The 7,053-nt window shown below is 36.8% G+C and overlaps 2 non-coding genes and 1 pseudogene across 2 annotated transcripts; all 3 read left to right on the top strand.

Moving 5' to 3' along the window:
- The first annotated feature begins 2,180 nt into the window (after positions 1-2,180).
- Positions 2,181-4,102, top strand: LOC130903198 (small subunit ribosomal RNA). Its single transcript, XR_009060605.1, has one exon. It is a non-coding gene; the product is annotated as a small subunit ribosomal RNA (ribosomal RNA).
- Positions 4,103-5,219: 1,117 nt separating this feature from the next.
- On the top strand, positions 5,220-5,375 carry LOC130903166 (5.8S ribosomal RNA). The gene has a single exon (XR_009060574.1). It is a non-coding gene; the product is annotated as a 5.8S ribosomal RNA (ribosomal RNA).
- Positions 5,376-6,096: 721 nt separating this feature from the next.
- The window catches only part of LOC130903160 (large subunit ribosomal RNA), a 3,461-nt pseudogene continuing 2,504 nt past the window's right edge, over positions 6,097-7,053 (top strand).

The following is a 7,053-nucleotide window of genomic DNA, read 5'->3' as shown; positions in this document are numbered from 1 at the left end:
TTATTGTTAATATTTGCATAACACTTTTATGTCATACACCTCGGACGGCTTTTAAATACAAAACATCTCCACTCAATTTTCACAAATCATCTTTCTCGACAAATTGCTATATCGAGCGGAATTTAATTTCATAATACTTGTTTTTTATTATTATTTCTATTTTCATACAACTTTTATATAATACACCTCGTACGTTCATACATCGAGCGGCGATCTAATTTCATAATACTTTTTTTCCTTATGGTTAATATTTTCATAACACTTTTATGTCATACACCTCGGACGACTTCTACATACAAAATATCTCCATTCAACTTCACAAATCATCTTTCTCGACAAGTTCCTATATCGAGCGGAATTTAATTTCATAATACTTGTTTTTTATTATTATTTCTATTTTCATACAACTTTTATATAATACACCTCGTACGTTCATACATCGAGCGGCCATCTAATTTCATAATACTTTTTTTCCTTATTGTTAATATTTTCATAACACTTTTATGTGATAGATACACCTCGGACGGCTTTTAAATACAAAACATCTCCACTCAATTTTCACAAATCATCTTTTTCGACAAATTGCTATATCGAGCGGAATTTAATTTCATAATACTTGTTTTTCATTATTATTTCTATTTTCATACAACTTTTATATAATACACCTCGTACGTTCATACATCGAGCGGCGATCTAAATTCATAATACTTTTTTTCCTTATTGTTAATATTTGCATAACACTTTTATGTCATACACCTCGGACGGCTTTTAAATACAAAACATCTCCACTCAATTTTCACAAATCATCTTTCTCGACAAATTGCTATATCGAGCGGAATTTAATTTCATAATACTTGTTTTTTATTATTATTTCTATTTTCATACAACTTTTATATAATACACCTCGTACGTTCATACATCGAGCGGCGATCTAATTTCATAATACTTTTTTTCCTTATGGTTAATATTTTCATAACACTTTTATGTCATACACCTCGGACGACTTCTACATACAAAATATCTCCATTCAACTTCACAAATCATCTTTCTCGACAAGTTCCTATATCGAGCGGAATTTAATTTCATAATACTTGTTTTTCATTATTATTTCTATTTTCATACAACTTTTATATAATACACCTCGTACGTTCATACATCGAGCGGCGATCTAATTTCATAATACTTTTTTTCCTTATTGTTAATATTTTCATAACACTTTTATGTGATAGATACACCTCGGACGGCTTCTAAATACGAAAAAATGTAATTTCATAATACTTCTTTTTAATATTCACAATACATCTTTTATATATTTTCACTATACATCTTTATTAATGTTAATGTAGAAGGCGTACCGTTGTACAGCGCACATATATGTGTGGTGTATCGAAGTTGACGTCTCGTTAAATTTTAATAAACTCGTTATAATTTACGTAAAGACGTTGTTTCGGTCATTCCACATCGGTGGATTATATAGTTTTCTGAAAGGGTCCCCGTTCTCCTCCAATATATTAACGTATATTGCTAGCGGTTCCCTTTTTAGATATTATATCAATTTATCCACAAATTAAATATCTATTGCGAGATCGCGAATTTAGCTAGCGTTCTATCGTGAGCGATTCATAATGCGATCGTCTATGAAAAATATATATTATATTACACTTTTATATATATAATACACAATATTTGCGATAACTCTCATTATTCCGTGCGAGAATAAAAATTTCGTTCATTATTACCTAATGTATAAACCATGTCGCTTACAATCTAGCGAAGGGTAGAGATAATGTCGAAATTGTAGCCCGGTCGACGTAATCATCTAATTTTTCTCATTTCGATTAAATTTAGATAGATTTATAGTCGATTCGGTGAAATTTTATAAAATAAGAAAAAATATAAATAAAGCGTGGCGCTGAAAATTATATATTTTCAATAATAAGCGCAGCAAACACGCAAAAGAAAAAGTAAATAATAATGTGTTTATACACGAATATAGATGATTATTATATTATGTATAAATATAAAGTATATATGTAATATAAAAAACATCATCATAATTTATCCTCTTTTGGATATTGTTATTAAAACTTTTTCGATAATAGTTTTTTATTATAAAATATATATATATATATATAATAATAATAATAATAATATATATTATATATATTATAAAACACAGTTCCCTGGTTGATCCTGCCAGTAGTCATATGCTTGTCTCAAAGATTAAGCCATGCATGTCTCAGTACAAGCCAAATTAAGGTGAAACCGCGAAAGGCTCATTAAATCAGTTATGGTTCCTTAGATCGTACCCACATTTACTTGGATAACTGTGGTAATTCTAGAGCTAATACATGCAAACAGAGTTCCGACCGGAGACGGAAGGAGCGCTTTTATTAGATCAAAACCAATCGGTGGCGGGCTTGCTCGTCATCGTACAATTTGGTGACTCTGAATAACTTTTCGCTGATCGCACGGTCTCGCACCGGCGACGCATCTTTCAAATGTCTGCCTTATCAACTGTCGATGGTAGGTTCTGCGCCTACCATGGTTGTAACGGGTAACGGGGAATCAGGGTTCGATTCCGGAGAGGGAGCCTGAGAAACGGCTACCACATCCAAGGAAGGCAGCAGGCGCGCAAATTACCCACTCCCGGCACGGGGAGGTAGTGACGAAAAATAACGATACGGGACTCATCCGAGGCCCCGTAATCGGAATGAGTACACTCTAAACCCTTTAACGAGGATCAATTGGAGGGCAAGTCTGGTGCCAGCAGCCGCGGTAATTCCAGCTCCAATAGCGTATATTAAAGTTGTTGCGGTTAAAAAGCTCGTAGTCGAATCTGTGTCCCACGCCGCTGGTTCATCGTACGCGGTGTTAACTGGCGTGTCGTGGGACGTCCTGCCGGTGGGCTTAGCTCGCAAGGGCGGCCCAACTCAATCCCGCCGCGGTGCTCTTGACTGAGTGTCGAGGTGGGCCGGCACGTTTACTTTGAACAAATTAGAGTGCTTAAAGCAGGCCAAAATTTTGCCTGAATACTGTGTGCATGGAATAATGGAATAGGACCTCGGTTCTATTTTGTTGGTTTTCGGAACCCCGAGGTAATGATTAATAGGAACGGATGGGGGCATTCGTATTGCGACGTTAGAGGTGAAATTCTTGGATCGTCGCAAGACGGACAGAAGCGAAAGCATTTGCCAAAAACGCTTTCATTGATCAAGAACGAAAGTTAGAGGTTCGAAGGCGATCAGATACCGCCCTAGTTCTAACCATAAACGATGCCAGCTAGCGATCCGCCGACGTTCCTCCGATGACTCGGCGGGCAGCTTCCGGGAAACCAAAGCTTTTGGGTTCCGGGGGAAGTATGGTTGCAAAGCTGAAACTTAAAGGAATTGACGGAAGGGCACCACCAGGAGTGGAGCCTGCGGCTTAATTTGACTCAACACGGGAAACCTCACCAGGCCCGGACACCGGAAGGATTGACAGATTGAGAGCTCTTTCTTGATTCGGTGGGTGGTGGTGCATGGCCGTTCTTAGTTGGTGGAGCGATTTGTCTGGTTAATTCCGATAACGAACGAGACTCTAGCCTGCTAACTAGGCGTATTTCGACATCCCAAAGGCCCGTCGGTATTGAGTTTCGGCTCTTGCCGTTCGCGGTTTTTACTGTCGGCGTACAAATAATTCTTCTTAGAGGGACAGGCGGCTTCTAGCCGCACGAGATTGAGCAATAACAGGTCTGTGATGCCCTTAGATGTTCTGGGCCGCACGCGCGCTACACTGAAGGAATCAGCGTGTCCTCCCTGGCCGAGCGGCCCGGGTAACCCGCTGAACCTCCTTCGTGCTAGGGATTGGGGCTTGCAATTGTTCCCCATGAACGAGGAATTCCCAGTAAGCGCGAGTCATAAGCTCGCGTTGATTACGTCCCTGCCCTTTGTACACACCGCCCGTCGCTACTACCGATTGAATGATTTAGTGAGGTCTTCGGACTGAGCGCGGTGGCGTTTCGGCGTCGCCGATGCTTCGGAAAGATGACCAAACTTGATCATTTAGAGGAAGTAAAAGTCGTAACAAGGTTTCCGTAGGTGAACCTGCGGAAGGATCATTACAGAGTATTTGTTCGTTTTTAAACAAAAAAAAAAAAAACGAAATCAAGTCTGTATTAATTGTAAAAGAGAATTTTCTTCTACAAAATTATCGAACTCTTCAAAAGAAATTTATATATGTTATAAATTATATATATATATATATATATATATATATTATAGATGTATATATATTGAAATCTTTTTTTAATTTTTACAAAATTCGAACAAGTTTCGAATAAAATTAAAAAAAAAAAGATAAATATAATTCATACGTCTATAAAAATATATTTACATATATAAATTTTTCCAATAAAAATATAACGAAAAATTTTTATCATAGTTTATAGAAGGCGTCGACGACGATGACGACACAACAATAACAACATATGTATTATTATATATTATAACGATTGACGGAACGATCATTAACAAAATTTCTTGTTAACTAAAAACGTTCTGATAAAGAATCGTTATTATAATAAACGAAAAATATATAGTTTATTGAAACGTCGTCTGTTGTCGTGTGTGTGTCTATATTTTTATGGATAAATTTTATTTCGTTTATTATATTATTACCTAAGTTTTTTATCGTTTGAAGGTAATACAAGAAAATATCGACAAGATTATATGTGATGATTATGTTATTGAGACATTTTCATCCGGGTACCTAAACGAAATTTAAGCACATGTCGATTCTATCGATATGTATAAAAATTCGTTTTAGAAATAATATTTTATGTATTATTTCGAAGGTGTTCGAAGATTTACGCCCGACCGTCGAAATTTGTATAAAACTTTCAAGATAAAAAAAAAACTGTAATAATATAAAGAGGAGGAATATATCGTGCGAGATATCTGTCTATGCGCGCCTCGTTTGTAATAAAACATGTGCAGCGGTTAAAATTTATCAGATATATCAAAGTACGATATTATAATTTCTCTAAAAGTTTCGAATAATTACCATTTATTATAATATATATATATATATATATATATATATATATATATAAAAAATGTCGTTATATAAATTTTCTATACGCGTATAAGATATTATAATAATATTATTAATTTAATAATAATCAAATATTAAAAATACGACGAATAGAATATGAGAAAACGACATAATAATAAAATGATTACCCTGAACGGTGAATCACTTGGCTCGTGGGTCGATGAAGAACGCAGCTAATTGCGCGTCAACTTGTGAACTGCAGGACACATGAACATCGACATTTCGAACGCACATTGCGGTCCTCGGATACTCGTTCCCGGACCACTCCTGACTGAGGGTCGTATCAATTTAAAAGACTGCTTAGAATTTAAAATTTTTCTATTTATTAAAGAAAAATAATGCCTAAGCGTGTTGGATGTGAAACAATAACGCACACTAATTAAGAAAAAACACATGCACATACAAACTTGTGCGTATTTTTTTTTGTATTTGTGCGGCATCCTAAAGTGCGAAAAGCAGCGTAAATTTTTATAGAAAAAGTTACGCAATTTTTGAACACAACCCGCTATACCATAAATTAATCGTGTATTTATATGAAATACATAAAATTTGTTTGGTAGAGAGTTATATTTATATATAATATATATATATTATACATATATACGACGTATATATAGTCGATAAATAAGTGTGTGTGTATATATAATATATTTATGATAAAATGATAACGCGGTCGTCGTGTCCGAGAGAAATAATAAAGTTTCGAAGACTGGACGTCTGACCAGTGTTTTATTTATATCATTTATACACACGGTATATCGACAAAATATATGAATTATATATATTAAAAATATTATATATGTATAAAGGCTGGTGGTGTGTTGCTGATGCTGATGCTGATGCTGATGCTGATGCTGATGCTGCTGCTGCCGACTCTTTAAATAAAAACAAATAATGTTATATTTCATATGAGAGATGATATTATTATTAAACACACGTTTTTTTTTATGATAGTTTGGCGAATTGTATTTAAATATTATAAGAGATATATTATAAATATATCGACCTCAGAGCAGGTGAGATTACCCGCTGAATTTAAGCATATTACTAAGCGGAGGAAAAGAAACTAACTAGGATTCCCTCAGTAGCTGCGAGCGAACAGGGAAAAGCCCAGCACCGAATCCCGTGGTCGATATCGGCCACCGGGAAATGTGGTGTTAGGGAGGATCCGTTTATCACGAGATCGTGCGGCGCGTCCAAGTCCTTCTTGAACGGGGCCACAGCCCATAGAGGGTGCCAGGCCCGTAGCGACCGTTGCCGATTGCGTGAGGATCTCTCCTGAGAGTCGGGTTGCTTGAGAGTGCAGCCCTAAGTGGGTGGTAAACTCCATCTAAGGCTAAATATGACCACGAGACCGATAGCGAACAAGTACCGTGAGGGAAAGTTGAAAAGCACTTTGAAGAGAGAGTTCAAGAGTACGTGAAACCGTTCAGGGGTAAACCTGAGAAACCCGAAAGGTCGAAAGAGGAAATTCATTCGCGTTTCGATAATTGAAGTTGAACGTTTGTATGACGGATATTGTTTGTGTTTCGGCATATTACAATAAATCGCGTTTTACGTTTTTCTAATCGATATCGAACGCGTGCACTTTTCCTCTAGTAGGACGTCGTGATCCGTTGGGTGTCTGTCTAAGACTCGAGGTGGTAGACCACTTGATTTTATTCGAATTCATGGGGACCCTCGATGTTCCGACAGACTCGCTCGACGGTAGAAATATGGCGCGGGGCCGCTAGATTAATTAGCGTTCGGCCCGTAGCAAGAGCGTTTCGTGTTTGACGGTAATCGGACATAATGCCGATTCTGTCCCGGAACGACTGTTGGTTACATTTTTGGTAAGCAGAACTGGCGCTGTGGGATGAACCAAACGTCGAGTTAAAGCGCCAAAATCGACGCTTATGGGATACCATGAAAGGCGTTGGTAACTTAAGACAGCAGGACGGTGGCCATGGAAGTCGGAAT

This window comes from Diorhabda carinulata, unplaced genomic scaffold (genome assembly GCF_026250575.1).
Source record: "Diorhabda carinulata isolate Delta unplaced genomic scaffold, icDioCari1.1 Dcau_14, whole genome shotgun sequence".
Classification (NCBI taxonomy): Eukaryota; Metazoa; Arthropoda; class Insecta; order Coleoptera; family Chrysomelidae; genus Diorhabda; species Diorhabda carinulata.
Note: the sequence above shows the minus strand (reverse complement) of the source record. Positions and strands in the feature narration are given on the sequence as shown.